Raw genomic sequence first — 21260 nt, 5'->3', positions numbered from 1 at the left:
TTCAATTGCAATGAGGTTGGTCATATTGCTGCTAGATATCCAGAGAAGAAGAACTACAGAGGTGGTGACAAGTACAAAAGTAGGAGAGATGAAGACAACAAGGACTACAAAGACAAAGGAAAAAGTCATTCTACATTGCTAAAGAGGAAACAAAAGATGAATATGATGAACATGATGATGAAGTGGTGTATGTTTCAATGAAGGATGAATCTAATGAAGATGAGCCAACTCCACTTGTGACTTGTGTGATCAAGAATGATAGATGGATCATTGATAGTGGATGTTCACATTACATGACATGAGATAAAAGTAAGTTTATTATTATAAATTGTTATGATGGAAATAATGTAAGATTTGGTAATGATGCACCATGTTTGATAAAAGGAAAAGGTTCTATCAAACTCATAGAAAAGATTTTATGTCACAATGCTTACTATGTTGAGGGAATTAACTATAATTTCTTGAGTGTCACAACTGAATAATTTGGGATGTAAGGTTGAGTTTGAAAACAAGGCTGCTAAGATATATGATACAAATCAAAAATTTATTGGAAAGGGTGATCAAACTAGGAGTAATCTATTCACTCTTAGCAAGAAGGAATTGATTATAAAGAAACATATGCACCTGTAGAAAGAATGGAAGTAGTCAAAATGTTCTTGGCATATGCAACAAATAAGAATTTTATGGTATATTAGATGGATGTAAAGTCAACATTCTTGAATGAAGAACTTGAAGAAGAAGTTTACATTGAACAACTAGAGGGTTTTCCTTTAACAAAAGAGAAGGATATGGTTTGTAGACTAAAGAAAACATTGTATGGATTAAAGAAACCACCGAGAACTTGGTATTCAAGGTTGGACAAATACTTAGAAAAGCTTGGATTTGCTAAAGGAACAACAGATAGTAACTTGTACTTGAAAAAAATAGGAGATTGTTTGCTAATAATCATTGTATTTGTTGATAACATCATTTTTGGTGGAAATGATGAAACTAGTGAAAAAATTATTAGAGACATGAAGAATGAGTTTGAGATGAGAATGATAGGAGAAATGAAATTCTTCTTAGGATTGTAGATTGTTCAAAACAAAGAAGGTATCTTTATCTCTCAGACCAAGTACTTAAAAGATTTGCTGAAAAGATTTGGTTTAAAAAATTATAAACCTATTGGAACTCGTATGGTAACTAGTTATAAGTTATCAAGCAAAGATGAGACCCCTACTATTGAACAAAAGAAGTATAGATCTATGATTGGAGGATTGCAGTATTTGACTCATAGCAGACTAGATATAGCTAATTTAGTTGGCATGGTGGTAGGATTACAAGCTAATCCTAAAGAATATCACTATGAAACAGTAAAGAGGGTATTCAGATATCTAAAAGGAACATCATATTATGGCATTTGGTATGATAGAAATAATTACTTTACTTTTTATACTTATACAGATTCTCATTGGGATGGAGATAGGGATGATAGAAAAAGAACTAGTGGAGAAGCATTTCTCCTTGGAGGAAGACTAGTTTCTTAGCTCAGCAAGAAGCAGGATTGTACCTCACAGAGTACTACAGAAGTAGAATATGTTGTAGTAGAAAACAATTCTAATCAAGTCATATGGCTGAAGCAGATGATGAAAGATATTGGAATTACATTCACAGAGCCTATTATCATTTACTATGATAACACAAGTACTGTTAATACATCTAAGAATCCTATTTTGCACTCCAAAACTAAGCAAATAGCAATAAAGTATCATGTGCTAAAAGAGAAAGTCACATAAAAAGAAATTAGACAAGAGTACATTAACACTATGGAACAAATTGAAAAAAATTTCACAAAGGCCTTACCAAAGGATAGCTTTGAGTACTTGAGAGGTATGCTTGGGGTTATGCCCCTACCTAGCTCAGAGTAGAAGATGCAGAAGTACATTAGTCTAAGGTACATAGCACCATTGCTAGATTGGACTGAATGCTAATGTTTCCTCTATGGGGGAGTATCTGTGATGAATAGATTTAGCAAAGACTCTTGGTAAATGATAATTTGTGTATAACACTGTCTTTAGACACTTGTGTTGTTTATAGAATTATATGCAAAAGTTGTAAAGCAATAAATTGGCTTGTGGTCATGTTGATAGATTGTTATATGTTCAATTTTTGTACTACCTTTTGCAATGATGTCAATGGGGGAGAGAGTGACATGAAAAAAAATAGAAAGAGTTTGTACTGTGGGGAAGAATTGGTGCAATAAAATATTTGCATAAATATTTGAGTGATGAAGAAAAATTGTTGGTATTCTTGGGAGTAGATTTTTTTCATCTATGTTGCCATCAATGTCAAAGGGGGAGATTGTTAACATTATTTGTTGATGATGATGCTATGGGAGAGCATTGTAGAACACTATTTTTTATTGATGACAACATAGAAATAAGATTGCATAAGACTGTTAGAGTAGCTGATTGAGATTTATGTATTATAGACATCACATTGCATATGGAAAACAAAGTAGTGGAAAAATAGTTTCTATTGTATGACCAATATAGAGCACTGTATTTGGAATTAAGGGTTGTGTAGTTAACTAGAGGTAGCACATTGACTACTAATGATGTTAGCAAGTGCACAAGTATAGAAGTCTCACACGTGTGAAATTTTGTATATAACTATGGCATGACAACATTAATTGAATGTGTATTTCATTTAATTAACTTATAATAAAGTATGGATCTGACTCAAGGAATTAATACTAAGTCTGGTATAAAGGAAAGTTGTTTTCCAAGTTTTAATTATCATGATTTTGATTGTGAAGTAGAGAGGACTTGTGAATTATGAAGTAGATGAGTAGAGAAATCTACTAATGTGCGTAAGTGACCTCAAGGGTTACTATTGATGGATACATAGTTCTAGATCTAATTGCATGATCTGAAGGTGAAGTAGTTTGATGTACTAGAAAAAGGAAGAAACAAAATACTATCACACATATATCATTCTGAAAGGAATGGTACTGAGATCAATTGGATAGTGGGTTCATTGGTCTAATCCTGAAGCTATTTGGATAGTGTGTTCAACTACCTTCCAAAACTCCTAATAGGGTTGGAATTTCCTAATAGAGATTCAAAGTCTTCTAATAGGGGCTCTTTTTACTAAGTGTTGTAATAAAATCCTCATAGGGTCCATCCTCTATCAATGAATATTCAGATTAATACATTATTTTGTGGGCATCATTCCCACTAGGGTTTTCCCTCTGATTAAGGGTTTCCCTAGTCAACATATTTGGTGTAATTGTGTATGTACATTTCTTTATGGTTGCTATTTTCTTTGATTGAATAATTAAGAATTGTTTAAGAGGTTTAATTTTTAGATTACTATATAACTAACTCACCCCCCTCTCAGTTATATTGGTGGACTACTATTTCTAACAAGACATGACTGTAAGCCTCAAGACAAAAGAAGCTGAGTCATTTGTGCTTTCCAAGTGTGATAATTGTATGGCATTAGCCAAGCCATAGAGGGGTCTGACATTTAGAGATGAAGATAGAAGTAGAAGGGTCGATTTTGAAGTAAATTACAGAAAAAAAATGCTCCCCCTCATAACATATAAATATATCTCTCAAGAACCAAAGAAACTACTACTGAAAGCATAAGAACTGAGAAAAAAACATGGATGCCAAATAGAGAGAGGGAGGAAACTGAAACCTCTACTTCAATGCCAAAAATAGGAGCTCAAACAGCTAAGACATGAAATGAAACCAGCATCATCATCTATTTTTTGTAGGCCAAAAAATGACCAAATGATGAAAGTATTATTTCCGCTCAATATTACTCCAAATTGATTCTAGATCTTGAAAGTAGACAATAAATTATGCACTTTTTTAAAAAATAGCATCAAAATATGTGTCCATATGAGCTTGAATGAAGCCTTTGAAGTTGCAAAAATTGAGATTTATGATTTGTAGAAAAATTTAGGAACAAAGATCTCAAACAACCTACACCAATGTGTAGATCGCAAAATCCTACCCCAAAACAAAAAAAATTACTCAGAAAAAGGATTTCGTACGAGGGAGATATCCCTATTTGAAAATCACCTCTATAGTTATTTTTTCTGAATCACCGCCATCACACCTCCAAAAAATAAAGAAACCAAAAAATGTCAGATCTATTATGTCAAACCCTCTTTCTCCTTTTTCTCCAAATACTCAACAAGCTTCAATAGATCTGGCTCTAATACCATGTAGGATTTAAGAAAATACGCAAATCAAATCCACAAGCCCTCGAATCACCTACATGTAGAAAACCTATCACAAAGAAGAAAAAGACAAGAAGAGGCAAGGGTTTGGTCTAAAAATAAGAAAATAGTATTCTCAAATAATTGATGTAAATTGTTGTACAAAATATACTAGGAGAGCCTATTTATAAAGGCCTCTAGGAAGCTTCTAGAATGAGCTAGAAAGAGCTATGAGATAAGCATGACAACTAAACATACGTCCACAAAAGCTGGATTATCCTCCATGTAGATGAGAGGATAAGTATGACAAGGTAGGTTCCAACTCCTATGTTGTCAACAAGTCAACACATAAAAGTATGCTAACTCCTAGGTGACAACTAATAAATAATGCATTTATCCTAAGTAAACTTAAGTAAACTATAAATAATAATAATTTACACTAACAAATCATTGTGTCAAGTGTGTTGATGAATCTGTTATGTTTCATGTTTATATTTTTGCAAGTTGATTTGACAGTAACCTACAAGTTTTAAGTGATTGCATAATCTTATGGATGCATGCATGAAGATAAATGTTTATAGATTCACTAAGTTGTGAAAAGTTTTATTTATACATTTGGACATTGGATAACTGATTCACACCCCCCCCCTTAGTTATTCTAAAAGTATTCCAACATCATTCATACTATTTTATATGTGTGTATATTTTTCTTGCCAAATATCAGAAAAAAATAAGAAAATAAAAAATCCCTAAAAAGCAAAAAGAAAAATATGAGTTGTAGGAGAAATTTCCAATATTCATTAGAACTACACATTTGACACATATACCTACACATGTGTCAACTATGCTTCTATTTATTATTGTTATTCTTTTATTCTGAATATCTGCACTTCTGTTAGTGTTATTGTGCTTCTATTTATTAGACCTATACTTCTATATTCTATACTTGTGCATTTATAATCATTAGTTTTGTGCATTTATCACTTATAATGTACATTTATTTATTCTATTTGTGTATTAATCCCTATGCATTTTTAATATAGAACATCTAGAGAAATTTTAAGGGAAAAATGAAAATAATTTTGGACCCATTAAGTTTGTCCTTCCAGTCAGATAAACACTTCATATTTTTAGATAACAGAGAGAAGAGTTTGAACTTCACTTCCATTTTCATATTTACTTTCTATCATTTCAAAATTTCCAAACATCCAAAATCAATCTTTAGTGTTGAACAACTACATCTTAGTGAGTTTCCCTATCATGATTTATCATCCTCTCCCTAGAAACTTACTTAGATTAACATTTTGAACTCTCTTTATCAACATCATAGTGAGTACCTATCTCCTATAGACTTAGAGTTTCATTATCAAATCCAACTTTTCAAAACTTCAAAAAATCCTTCAACCAACATCATCACTTTAACTTTTTATAGTAATTCAAACTAGGGCTCGAAAATTGAAATCAAAACAAGAAGACAACATTGAAGAAACAAATGGTAATGTAAATCCATTGCCCACAGAAACTATTATGACCTCTAGGTACTCAATGGATGATGAACCAACTGAAGATGAGATCAAGGAAGCCATAAAAGATCCCATGTTTCAAAACACAATGGAAAAATCTTAGACCTAGACAAAGAATGATACTTCCTCATACTTGCACAACAAGGTGTAAAGCTACCTACTAATTTTGATTTCAATAAACTTAGTAACACTTCTAGTGTTCAATGAAATCCTCAAAAAGGGTTAACCCCACAAGGATATTTTCTACAAGTTGTAACTCAACAAGATCCTAGTCCATAAAATGTAACTTTATAAGGTACTTCTCAACAATAAAGTTAAACATCTCAAGGACCTTATCAACATGGAGTAGCCCAACAAGGTTTTACACAATAAGGTTATCCCCAACAAGTCCATACTCAAGGCTATGTCCAAAAAATATCAACACAAGGTTTTCAACAAGTTCCTTTCCAAAAAAAGGTTCAACATCTCAAGGGCCTCATCAACAAGGATACAACCTTTATGGCACAAATACCTAATAAACACCCAAGGATTTAACATGACGAGACCCCAAAGTTCAAACATCCTAGGAAAAATTTTACATGGACATACATTATCATTAAGTCCTCTTGTACAACATATCCAAATGCTCAAGAAAAAATCCAAGATATCCAAACTAGATCTTCAACCAAGAGGTACACTTTAGAAGATATATGTCCATATCCTTTTGATAAGAACTTGTTCATGGCTCCATTTCCTCCTCATTTTGAGGTACCTAAATTTTAAAAATATAAAGGAAATATAGATCTAGAAGACCATGTTAGAGAATTCTATACTACCTATAGCAAAGTGGCTCTTTATGAAACTTACCTTTTGAGACTATTTCCATGAAGTTTGGGAGGCCAAACTATGGAACGGTTTTCTAATTTAGCACAAGTTATCAAGTCCATCAATAAACTAGTTGATATGTTTGTATCACATTATTCCTAAAATATTAGACATGAAGTGACAATGCTAGATCTTTGCAATACAAAACAAAATAATGGATAACCATTTGTCACCTTCTTACAAAGATGGTGTCACTTTTGTAAAAATATCCAAGAATCATTCTTGAACATGAAAGGATGGATATCCTTATATAAAATCTTACACCAAAAATGAGATATAGAGTACAATTTCAATGTCTACCTAACTTCAAAAAGGTCATATAGAATGGTGTGAAAATTGAGGAAGCTATGGTATGAAAAGGAGAACTAAAACTTTACAAAAAAGACAATGCTATCTCCTCTAATTTCAACAACAACAATTCCAATTTCAATAATTTAAAATCAAAGTATTGGAATAAAAAAAGGATATTGTGAATGATGGATTAGTGGATAAACAAAATGTAAAGTCTTCACTACTTGTTTGAATCTAGGAAATAAATCCACTACTCCTCAAAGAAGTCAAAATACCCAAAATGTCTTTAAAAATCAACAAAAAAATAATTCCTTCACAAGAACATGTTTCATACCCAAGAAGAGAACATTCACTCCTTTAGGTGAGTCTCTTGAATAATCTTTGAGGAAGTTAATCACTAAGAAACTCATTATGCTTCCTAAAGTGATATATTATGAATCGAAAGTAAAACCATCATGGTGGAATGGTGATGACTATTGTGAATTCCATACTGGAAAGGGACATTAAAAAAAAAGACTATTAAAGGTTAAAGAATGTGATACAAGATTTGGTAGAGAGTAGAAAATCAAATATTGATGGACATACCTCAAATGAGACAAATATTGCATTCAAAGATCCACTTATGGATCATATGAAGAAAATGTCTCCAATAATAAGAGTGACAATCAAGCCAATTATAATGAAGCTTCCTATATGTACATTAAAAATATATATTAATGTGATCCTTCTTATTATTATGCTAATGTCACTACATTCCATGAGAAGGATGAATCTAAACATGTTAATTCTACCAATAGAAATCAAGTTAAGGTCACACTACAAGGTGTCTCATCCAAACCATCTACATCTAAAACAAAACTTGTCTATGTACCAAAGTCTACATCTAAATTGTCAAAGAAATATAACCTTTTGGATCAACTGAAGAAAAAAATATCCCATATATCCATATTAGAGCTTTTATAGTTGTTAACATCATACAAATAAATACTTGAAAAAGCTCTTTTAGAAACCAAATTCCCCACAAATCTAGATCATGATTAATTCCAAGATATGATGGAACATTTGACCACACCACATTTCATGTCTTTTACATAACACAATGATCTTACAATTTAAAAACCTCATAATACTCTACTTCATATTGAAGTCCTTGTACAAAATCACAAAATCAAAAGAGTTCTTATAGATGGAGGAATTGGCTTGAATATTTGTACTTTAAAACTAGCCCTTGCATTGGGATAATAGGAAAAATGATTTAGATCCTAAAAATAAAATCACAATAAAAGCCTATGATGAGGAAGAAAGGTCTTCCAAAGGATCAATGGTGTTACCTATTAGAGTTGGTCATGTGGTCAAAGATGTACCTTGTCAAGTCCTGGGTATGGAACTAGTATATAACATTCTCTTGGAATGCCCTTGGATTCACTTTATGCAAGCAATACCCTCAACATATCATCAATGTTTGAAGTTCCCTCATAATGGACAAGAAATAACAATAAAAGGGGGTCCAAATCCTTTTCAGCATTGTAATATAGTGAAACCCTCAACATAATCTCTAGTATAACTCAATCAAGCTATATCAACATCTACCAATCATGATCCTAGTAATGTAGCATCTATTTCTAAGTCGTTTGACCTAAAGGTTGATGTGAAAGACCAAGCATGGAAGAATATGTCTCAGGGAAATTTTTTTGTATCATATAATTACCCCTATTTCCTAGATCATAAAAGAGATCATTGATCATAGAAAAAAGTCGAAACCTCCTCCCACTACTATTTTTGGCACTTTTATAACTGGGAATTTTTGATTGATGAAGCAAAAAACACAAATGTGATTTCTCTACAGGGAGAAGAAACAAGAGATTATCAATTGTGAAAACATATCTCCTAAACATTATGGAAAAAGATGTTCTATCTTAGTAAAAATGGGGTACAAAGGATGTTGACCTATTGGTTTGCAAAGAGAAGGTATCTTATAACCCATTTTGAAGAATCCAAATTATCAAAGAGATACCATAGGATTGGGATATAGACTAGATCAAATGAATAAATCCAAAGGGAAACAAAAGGTTACTCTTGAATTTATTAATCAAATAGAGATAAACATAATTATAGTGATGATGATGAGGATAATTCCAATGCTTATGAATTCCATGAGATATCTATTATCATTGAAGATAAGAAAGTAGAAGTTATAAAGACCTATAATAACTCATACCATGAGGGGGAGAGTTCATAGTTAGAATCATTAGAGTTAATCCCATGTTATGATAATTGTGATAATAATGAGGAAAGAGAGATTATCATGAATGATAGATTTTGGATGAGAGTATGGAAATGGACCTTGTCAATACATTCCTAAATCTTGAGAACTTCTCTATCAATATTATCAACACTTTCAAACATGACCGAAATGATCTATTTCCACTTTTACATCCTAAACTTATTGATTGGGATTCACCTCCAATTCTTGAGCTTGATGTTTTCCATAATGACGATGCCATTATAAACTTACTTGGCATTAGAGATTATTTACCATTTGAAGATAACAAGAGATGCCTTCCTATTGAACTCAGTCAAATCGCTTATTTTGGTGAGAGTGCCAATCCTTTTAGTTGTAAAAATATAAAAATAACCAATAAATCTAATCATGAAAACCACTCTATGACATTATTAGATCCAACAATAGTAAAAAGGAAAGATATATATGAGGGCAAAAACCTCTCTGAGGTGCCTAAAGATGAAATGATTGACGCTCTTCATGATTATTTATATCGCAAATAATCAACCATACTTACTAAACCAATAATCCCTATCAACATTGGCATAGAGGAATCTCAACATTCTAAAGGTAGTAGCATCTTTGTTAAAATAAGAAAGAGAAGAATTTATACAATTTTTTAGAGCTAAAAAAATCTACTTTTCATGGTCATATGATGATATGCATGGTTTAAATCCAAATATTCTAATGCATCATTTATTTATATCTCCAAGGATTAAATCAGTGAAATAGAAACTTTGAAAGATGCATCCATATATTGCACTCCTAGTCAAAGGAGAATTTGAGAAATTATTGGATGCAATATTTATTAGAGAAATTGATTATGTAGAGTGGATATACAACTAGACAAGTCAATTAGATTATGTACACATTTTAGATATCTTAACAAGGCTTTTCCTAAAGATGATTTTCCCTTGCCCAACATTGACATCATTGTAGATCTTAGAACAAGACATGGAATATTTTCTTTAATAGAAAGATTCTCTGGTTATAACCAAATAAATATTGCATCTGAAGACTAAGAGAAGATTGACTTTACATGTCCCCAAGGAACTTATTGCTAGAATGCTATGCCTTTTAGACTCAAGAATGTAGGGACTATCTATCAAAGGGATATGAATATAATCTTTCATGATATGATGCATACCATAATGGATAATTGTGTAGATGAAACTATAGAAAAATTTAAAAAAAAGGAAAGATCATTTGAATGTGCTAGATAAAATATTTACTAGGATGGAGAAATATCATGTTAGATTGAATCCCAAGAAATGTGTAGTTTGTGTTAGCTCTCTAAAATTATTTGGATACATACTTTTTGAAAAAGGGATAGAATTTGATCCTAAAAAAATTAAATAAATCATGGAGATGCCACCACCAAAATATAGAAGCCCATTGAAATTATTAAAAGGAAGGTTGTAATCCATTATAATATTTGTTTTATAGTTGGGTGACAAAAGTCATCCTTCATGCACCTGTTACATAAGAATATACCATTTCAATATGATGCTATTTGTGATGAAGATTTTGAAAAGATAAAATACTACTTAAAAAATCCACCAACTTTAATGTCACCCATACCTAAAAAACTTCTCTTGTTATACATATTAGTGACTAAAAGGTACAATACAATCATGAAGCAAGAGAGAAGGCTATCTACTATATCAATCACACTTTAGTGGGATATGAGCCAAATTATTCATCAATTGAGTGACCATGCCTTGAAGTATTTTTTGCTTCACAAAAAATGTGAGATTATATGTTGTTGAGATCAGATTGAAGAAGACTATCAAAGAGGGAGATTGTTGAGATCAGATTGAAAAAGACTATCAAAGAGGGAGATTTCTGAGAATAGATTGATACAAGTATGATCAATATGCTTCAATCATTTTTTTGTCACTAATGTCAAACTTGCTATTTTTTGGTAAGACAATTGCTTATATAATTAAAGTACTATCACTTATTTGATTGATGAAGAAGATTTGATCAAAAGATGTAACAATAGAACCTAGAGGAAAGGTTGAGTTATGATTATGTAAAGGAGTACAAGAATTAGTTAAGACAATGATAACATGATTCATTGATAATCCACTTAAGGTTACAAAGGTTGGTTACACTAATAAAATCTAGAAAAACAAGTTACACAAAGTTTGTTTGCAAAGCTTGACCAAGTGGATAGTAGGTGTCGAGAAAAGTCAGTGCAAGCTGATTAGAAAATTAGTTGGAGCCCAATAAAAGTTTAATCTAGTGTATGCCAAGGAAAATAATGGATGTTGAGTAACGTTTAGTTCATGTCGAGCACCAGTAAGCTTTAGTTTAGTGTTATAGAGGATGTTGAGCAACACAGTATGTGCCAAGTGTCAGAAGCTAAATAATGCTAAGTGGCTGCATTATTCAAAAAATCATGAATTCAATAAATATGAGCTAACAAGTTTGTTTCTTGGAATGTGTGAACTAGGTGGAAGATAAGATTGATGAGCTAGTGGCATATAATTCAAGGTAAACCATTTTTAGGAGAATTCAAAGAGGATTCAAGGAGAAGTCTCTAGAAGAGATATGGAATGTGGGATAGATTCATTGTATCCTACCTAATCCATCCTAACTCTAAATTGGATGATGAAAAATGAGTGAGAAAAGATCTTAGTTTTCTATTCATAGGAATGACTGGACATAAGTAAAAGGAGTTATGTGCGAGAACCTAAGGAAGACAAGGAGTCAAGGGTTTTGCTTCATCAAGTCACCTAAGAGAAGAGATTGCATTGGCATGTTAAACATGAAGGCTTAAGGATATAAATGCTTGAAGGGTGAACAATCTATCAGAGCTAAAAAGTATGAAGGCCAAGTACAATGGAGGACTCAAATAGTGATCTATAATCTACAAATGAAGTTGTAAGTTGTTATCAAATCAAGCCTTACTATTACCCTCTAACAATTGTATCAGTCTAGGGTAAATTGTTTGGATTAAGGTTGACCTAATAGTCATTCGTAAATCCTTTAATTGGGATGGTCTAAAGTCCTCTAACAAGGCTCAATCCTAATAGGGTGATAGAAATCCTTTATGAAGATCATATTTAAGAGTGTTTATTGTAACATTTAATAGGGTTGGCCTTTCACAGGGCATCACTTCAGAAGAGTGAAAAAGAGTAGCATGTTATTGGTGGTTTTTCCCAAATTGGGTTTTCATGTAAATCATTGTGTCAAGTGTGTTGATGAATCTATTATGTTTCATGTTTACATTTCTACAAGTTGGTTTGATAGTAACCTACAAGTTTTAGTGATTGCATAATCTTATGGATGCATGTATCAAGAATGTTTTATGGGTTCACTAAGCTATGAATTTTTTTATTTATACATCTTGACCTTGAATAACTAATTCACCCCTCCATTCAATTATTTCAAAAGAATTCCAAAAATTGGTACAAGAGCCATCTACTTAAGAGGACTAGTTTGAAGGTACTAGAAGCACAAAGATCAAGATGTCAAAAAGAGAAGTACCCAAGCTCAATAGAGATAACTTTCTTGCATAGAAAAGTTTTATGAAGCTACACCTTGGAGGAATTGGAGATCATGCACAATATACCATAACTACTAAGCATATTGACCCTATTGAAGCACCACTAGCTAAGGATATAAAGAAAAAGAAAGAACATAATAAGGTCTTGATAGTGCAAAGAAAATGTGGGATGTCTTAGCCACCATGTATGGAGGAGACACCAATGCTCTTAGAGCCAAAGATGAAAATCTTAGAGGTAAGTTTGATGATATGAGAATGGAAGAAGGTGAAAATATTACTCAATGTGTTGCAAGGATTAAAGAAGTTGTTAATGCAGTAAGAGAAGCTAATGGAAAAATAGATGATGATACTGTGCTGAGCAAAGTTTTGAGAATAGTACTACTTGTATATGCTATTAGAGTTTTTGCAATTCAAGAACAAACAAGTATACCAGGAAATGATCTATCACTTAAAGGTCTGATAGGTAGACTCACTACTTTTGAGCTATCTAACTTTGATAATTACAAAACTAAAAATGTTGAATTTTCTTTCAAAACTAAAGTGTCATTGAAGGAGCATGATGAGAAGAAGAAGAAGAAAAAGATAAAGTATGTGTCCAGTGACAGTGATAAAGATGAGGAGGATGTAGAATAGCTTGAAGCACTACTGGCAAGAAGATTTCACAAAGGTAAAGGTAAGTTCAAAGGTAAATTGCCTATCATTTGTTTTAATTGCAATGAGGTTGGTCATATTGCTGCTAGATATCTAGAGAAGAAGAACTACATAGTTGGTGACAAGTACAAAAGTAGAAGAGATGAAGATATCAAAGACTACAAAAACAAAGGCAAACAATCATGTTACATTGCTGAAGAGGAAACTAAAGATGAACATGATGAACATGATGATGAAGTGGTGTATGTTGCAATGAAGGATGAATCTAATGAAGATGAGGCAATTGCACCCATGACTTGTGTAAACAAGAATGATAGATGGATTATTGATACTAAATGCTCACATCACATGACTAGAGATAAAAGTAAGTTCATTACCCTGAATTGTTATGATGGAAATAGTGTAAGATTTGGTAATGATGCACCATGTTTGATAAAAGGAAAAGGTTCAATCAAACTAGAAGTAATCTATTCTATCTTTATTTAGAGGATGTTACTTTTCTAGTTGTAAAATTTGATGATGTATGGCTATGACACAAAAGTTTATGTCATGTCAATTTTGATAATCTAGTCAATATCAATAACATGTGAAAAGTTAGAGGTTTGCCTAAGTTGAAGAAGACTAATAATATAATGAGAAAACAATGTTAGCTAGACAAAATGACAAAGTCAAGTTTTAAGAGTAAAACTCATACCTCTAAAGAAATACTAGAGATTTTGCATACTAACTTGTTTGGACCAATTGAAGTGCAAAGCTATAAAGGAGATAAGTACATTATGTTCTTTGTTGATGATTATTCTAAAATGATGACAATTATGTTTTTGAAACAAAAATTTGATGCTTTCCAAATATTTAAGTGGTAGTTAGCAAGAGTTGAGAAGGAAAGAGGTAAAAATCTTAAGTGTCTCAAATCTAATAGAGGAGAAGAATTTACATCAAATGAGTTTGAGATGTTCTACAATGATAGAGGAATCAAAAGATAGACATCTACCCCTAGAACCCATCCACAAAATGGAATTACTGAAAGAAGGAATAGATCTATAAGGGACTATGCTAGGACACTCATGATGGAGAAAAATGTTTCTTTAAAATACTAGAGAGAAGCTGTAAGTACAATTGCCTATACCTTGAACTGTGTACAGGTCAAGAAAGGTACCCATTCAACACCTTTTGAATTATGGTATAGATACTCACCCAATGTAAAATACATTAAGGTATTTGGAAGAAAATGTTACATTCTTAAAGATCTTAGGAATGGTAAACTTGATGCAAAAAGTGAAGAAGGTATATTCCTAGGCTATTCTATAAGAAGTAAAGCTTATAAGTGTTTGAAAACTAACACTAACAAAGTTGTGGAAAGTGAAAATGTGAACTTTGTTGAATATATAGAAGTACATGAGGCTTGTTGGTGTAAATAAGTATTTACTTATTATACTTACTTAATTTTACTTAGGTTAATGCATTATTTAATTATTTTGCATTATTTTATTATTTTTATTTGTGAGACACTTAGGAGTTTGCGCACCTTTTTGAGTTTTCATGTAGACAACACAAGAGTATGCAACTCTATTTAAGCACATGGTGTCTACAATACTATTTTGCATGTCACACCCTTGTAGGCTTATCCTCACATCACTGCACTTACTTTTGTGCTTAATGGAGGATAACCCATATCTGGTGGACATGTGCTTGGTTGTATGACACATCATGATGCTAACTTCTATGCATTCTAGAAGCTCTCCTAAGGCCTTTATATATAGACACTCCTAGTGTGTTTGAACATCACATTCTGAATAGAGCAATGTATTTAGACATACTCTAATTAATTAATCAAATCCATTTTTGGTCTACAGTTGTGCTTGTATTTGAGTTCTTAATTCTTGGGTGGATTTTTCTCTTAGGCAAATTCTTACATGGTATCAGAGCTTGGAGACTTTCTCTTCACATAGCCGTTCGAGACCTCTTGTTTGCTTCATCACCTTAGCTTGAATCTGGAGTGCTGTAGAAATTGGGAGTGTCCAGCATTAGATCTTACCTCACCATTGCATCTAGAATGCTGAACTGGTGAAAATCGGCTACAAAGCTGCCTACCCTAGGCCAAAGTCAATTTTGAGGCAATTTTTTTTGCAAACCGGCACTCGAAGGACTGATTTGCAGAATTGGTATGATCATTTCAGATCTGTACATTTAATTCTCAGATCTACCTTTTTTTCATCTACATCTCTGCTATTTTTTTGGATCTGCATCATTTTTTTGGAAATTTTTTGACCATAGGGCCATAGGAGAGATTTTTTTCAAGTGAAGATTGAAGCTTGTTGGTGCAAATCTGATATTTGCATCACATTCAGAAGGTCCAAAAACCCCTAGATCAGATTTTGTTTCATCCAAATCGGACATCTGAGGCAAAATCTAGAGCCATTTGTTTTTTAGAGGTGCGGAGGCGATTAAAAAAAAAAACAATAGCAATGATTTTCAAACAGCGATATCTTCCTCATACGGACTCCTTTTTGTGAGCAATTTTTTTTGTTTTGGGGTAGGATTTTGCGATCTACACATTGGTGTAGATGGTTTGAGATCTCTATTTCTGAATTTTTCTACAACTCCAAAATCTCAAATTTTGCCACTTAAAATGCTTGATACGGGCTCATCTAGACTCCAAATCAAGTTCCATTTTTTTTGAAAGTGCATATTTTTTTGTCTAATTTTCAAATCTACAATCAAATTAAAGGTTTTGTAGACAAAAATACTACTTTCAGAAATAGGCCCTAAATTGGCAAGTAGCTTTCAAGTGCCAACAACATCTTTTTCAGGGGGGGTTCCTTGATTTTTTTGGAGGTTTCTTTGATTTTCTTTGATTCTTTAGGTGTTCATTGATTGATCTCATGGAGTCTTGTCAGATTTTTCAATTGGGTATTAAACCACAATTGATAATAAGGAACTATTACAAATGGAGGACTTTGATAATTGACCATATAAGAGAACATCCAGGATCGCTTCCTTATCTCTATTCAATGCCACCACATTTTGATTGGACATATATTATCAAGCTTAATCAATTTTTGCATAAAAGTATGAGTAGGGAATCTTTTGGTCCTCTTAGATTGGCACATTTTCCTTGTGATATTTGGTGGTCTATTTGGGAAGCATATGGAGATCCATGTGATCCTCCATCTCCAGTAGACTTTCTACATCTAGTCACTCCAGCTATGGTTTCTTCAAACTCAAATGAGATCACACCTCTAGCTCTTGTTGCTCCTACTGATCATATTTTAGCCATAGATGCTTTAAAATTAGTGTAGCAAGATACTTTATGTCTTCCTACTCTACTTCATGTGAAGACTTCCTTTCAGACATTGCACAGTTGTTCGTGGAGTCTCACATTGAAGATATGGGAGATATTCTTGATGGCATTCATCTTATTTTTGAGGCGGATATTCCATCCTTTTTCATAGTGACAAATTCATGTACTTCAACACTGCAGGGTACTCATGGTCTAGAACTAGGTGATGATTTATTGCCAGACATTTCAGTTCTATTCTTGGAGTCACACACAGTAGATATGGGAGACTTTTATGATGATTTATCGCTTCTCTTTGCTGAGGAGTCTTCTACAATTATTGTGAGGGCCAACTCTAACCCTCAACTCCATGCTCTACATGATCAATCCTTCTAGATTGGCATGATTGTGGATTCTTCTTTACAGCATCTGTAGGAGGTCTCTTCATCAATTGAGAAGACTTTTGGTTTCTTGAGACAGGTTCTACCTCCTTCCTTGTTTGATCTGCTCTTCTCTTCAGTAGTTTTGGAGAAAGCCATAAACATCATCAACACAAAGACTTTTGAACAGGTTTTAGAGATACCACTCATTATTGAGATTCCTTCTCCATCCAGGGGATGCATCTCACAAGTACCCTTGCCTTTGTTTCTTCCAAAGGGGAGGAACATCATTCAAAGGTCATGGATCAGCTTCTATATAGGAGTATTCTTCATTGATTGGCACACTACTTTTAAGGGGGGGGGACTACCTCATCTCCTTCTTCTCTTTTTTGGGGGGGACATTTTCCTCATAGGAGGTTTTTTCCTTCTCCACTCTTTCTTGTATATACATGGATGTGTGTCATAATGGGGGGGTCTTGATTACTCCATCCATCAATGCATCCTTCTTTATCTCTCTTTTTGGGGGAGGGGTTTTCCCATGAGGTTTTCTCTCTTTCCCTGCTTTATGAGAGATTGTATTTTTATTATGTACATGGGTACCTAATATGGCCTAGTAGCCAGGACCCATTATGCATCTTCATCCTAGTTCATAAGCTTAAGGGCATTCCCCTAAGTTGCACTTAAGGGGGGGTGTTGGTGTAAAAAAGTATTTACTTATTACACTTACTTAAGTTTACTTAGGTTAATGCATTATTTAATTATTTTTATTTGTGACACACTTAAGAGTTTGCGCACCTTTTTGAGTTTTCATGTAGACAACACAGAAGTACACAATTCTATTTAAGCACATGGTGTCTACAACACTATTTTGCGTGTCACACCCTTGTAGGCTTATCCTCACATCACCGCACTTACTTCCGTGCTTAATGGAGGATAACCCATATCTAGTGGACATGTGCTTGGTTGTATGACACATCATGATGCTAACTTCTATGCATTCTAGAAGCTCTCTTGAGGCCTTTCTATACAAGCACTCCTAGTGTGTTTGAACATCACATTCTGAATAGAGCAATGTATTTAGACATACTCTAATTAATTAATCATATCCATTTTTGGTCTATAGTTGTGCTTGTGTTTGATTTCTTAGTTCCTGGGTGGATTTTGGCCTTAGGAAAATTCTTACAAGGCTAAACCTATGAAAGAACTAGAAGAATACAAATCATTTGTATACTCTTATAAGGGTATGCCTTCTGAAGAAGATACATCAAATCAAGCTACAAATCAATAAGAAGTTTCAGAGAATGCCGAGTCATAGACTATGAATGTCAAGCTACATTCAAGAACTAAGTTACTCTTAGATTTTGAGTTGCAGAATAAATTTGAAGCACATTGTGATTCTGAGATTAGTGGAAATGTGAGTTACTTGATAGAAAGATGATTTGGAGAAACTAGAGCTGAACCAAGATTGTCCAAATATGTCAAGAGACATCATCCTACTACAAAAATTATTGGAGATAAAGATACTAGACCAATTACAAGAAATGTGTTTGTTGAGCATGAAAGAACCCAAAATAGTAAGAGATGCATTGGAGGATGTAGAATTTTGTAAGGCCATGGAAGAAGAGATTGAACAAATTGAGAAAAACAAGACACAGACTTTGGTTCCTAGACTAGAAGGCAAAAATGTGATTGGCACCAAGTGAGTATTTAGAAACAAGTTAGATGAAAATGGTAAAGTAATAAGGAACAAGGCAAGATTAGTCTACAAAGGGTATGCACAAGAAGAAGGAATGGACTATGGAGAGACATTTGCCCCTATTGCTAGATTGGAAGGAGTAAGAACTTTACTTGCTTACTCTACATACAAATGTTTCAAAGTTTATCAAATGGATGTTAAATCTACATTTCTAAATGACATATTAGAAGAAATTTTCATAGAAAAACCAAATTTTTTTGTTGATGTTAACAATAAGAACATGGTATGTAAATTACACAAAGCTCTATATGGTTTGAAACAAGCACCAAGAGCATGGTATGAGAGCCTCCATAAGTATCTTGTGAAGATTGGATTTGAAAGGACTGACGATAACAACAATCTATACATAAAGATAGAGAAAGGCAAAGCTATTTTGTTATCTAAATTTTTTTTTGATGATATCATATTTGGAGGACAAGATGTTTTATGCAAAGCTTTTGTAAATGAAATGAAGCGATAATTTTAAATGTCCATTTTTGGAGAAATCAAATTCTTTGTTGGTTTACAAGTATATTAGATGAAATATGGTATATACATCACTCAGTCAAAATATGTTAAAGAAATACTAAAAACTTTTGGATTGGAGGATTCAAAAATAGCAAGCACACCCATTGTAATAGGACACAAGTTGTCAAAGAATGATGATTTAGCTAAAGTGAATCAAACACTATATAGGTGTATGATTGAAAAATTACAATATGTGCTACGCAAAAGACCCGAAATTGCATTATCCATAGGGATAGTTGTAAGATTCTCTACTTATCCTAAGGAGAATCATTTTATGGCTATAAAGAGAATAATGAGATATCTAAAAGGAATAGAGGAGTTTGGTCTATACTATAAGAAAAATGAAAAATTTGAATTAAGAGCCTATATTGATGTTGATTGGGCTGAAAACATTAATGATAGAAAGATCACTTGTGGAGGAGAATTTTTCTTAGGGAAGAGGCTAGTTACACAGACTAACAAGAAACAAAATTGCACCTCACAATCTACTACTAAAGCTAAAAATGTTGCTACTACTGTGAATTGTACAAATATTGTATGGATCAAATAGCTACTCAAAGGAATGAGGAAAGAGATCATAGAACTAGTTGCAGTTTATTGTGATAATACAAGTGCTATCAATATATCAAATATTCCTATGATGCACACAAAGACTAAGCACATTGCAATCAAGTATCATTACTTGAGAGAATTAGTTCAGGATAAAGAGGTGAAGATGGAATATGTTAACACAAAGGAACAAATTTATGAAATCTTCACAAAAGAATTACCTAAGGATGCTCATGAGTATCTAAGAGGTAAAATAGGGGTGATACCCCTATAAAAGGCTATCTTAACAACAAAAGGAGTGCCCAACATCAAACAAGCTACTTTTGAATACTACAAATTGGTGCAGAGGATCTTACTTTAGGAGCTGCCTAAAGTAACCAAAGAGATGAAACTTGAAAACCAGTCACAAGTAAGGTGACAAAGGGTGAAACTAAAGAACTTCTATCAACATGATTAAAATGACAAGTCTTTGGCATTGTTGTCAAAGAGGGAGATAATTGCTGATTAAGCCAACATAGGCATATAATCAAGCTAGGGGAGATAATTGTTGATATTGCTGATCAAGGATAATACAAGCATGATGAGGGAGAGAATAAAATGCAAGAAAGAGGGAGATAGTTATTGATCAGAAGAATAAAGGAGAAATACTAACATCTACCTAGAAAGAGGGAGATGTAGCAAGAAGAAATTTAGAGGGAGTTATAAAGAAGAATTTTGTAACCTACTCAGAAGATGAAAATTGTTGATAGAGGGAGAGATTTTAGTACAAGAAACTATTTTATTTTTGGTATTGTCTTACTAGTTTAACCATTTCTAATAGAGGTAGGGATTTTAGTACAAGGAACTATTTTCTTTTTGATATTTTCTTACTATTTTAACCTAGTTAGTTTGGTTGATCAGTTTGGTTTGCCATTAATGCCAAAGAGGGAGATTGTTGAGAATAGATTAATACAAGTATGATCAATATTATTTAATCATTATTTTGTCACTGATGTCAAACCTTCTATTTTCTTGTGAGACAACTACTTATATGATTCAAGTACTATCACTTATTTGATTGATGAAGAAGATTTGATCAAAAGATGTAACAATAGCATCTAGAGGAAAGGTTGAGTTATGATTATGTAAAGGAGTACAAGAATTAGTTAAGATAGTGATAACATGATGCATTGATAATCTACTTAAGGTTAAAAAGGCTGGTTACACTAAGAAAATCTAGAAGAACAAGTTACACAATGTTTGTTCGTAAAGCTTGAACAAGTGGATAGTAGGTGCCGAGCAAAGTTAGTGCAAGCTAAGTAGAAAAATAGTTGGAGTCAAGTAAATGTTTAATCTAGTCTATGCCATGAAAAATAGTGGATACTGAGTGAAGTTTAGTTAATGTTGAGCACTAGTAAACTTTAGTTCATGCTGAGTGATTTTATAGAGGATGTTGAGCAATGCAACATTTATCG

This window comes from Cupressus sempervirens, chromosome 11 (genome assembly GCF_028749045.1).
Source record: "Cupressus sempervirens isolate cs-2001-9-10 chromosome 11, ASM2874904v1, whole genome shotgun sequence".
In the NCBI taxonomy this organism is placed as follows: Eukaryota; Viridiplantae; Streptophyta; class Pinopsida; order Cupressales; family Cupressaceae; genus Cupressus; species Cupressus sempervirens.
This window is presented reverse-complemented; position numbering follows the sequence as displayed.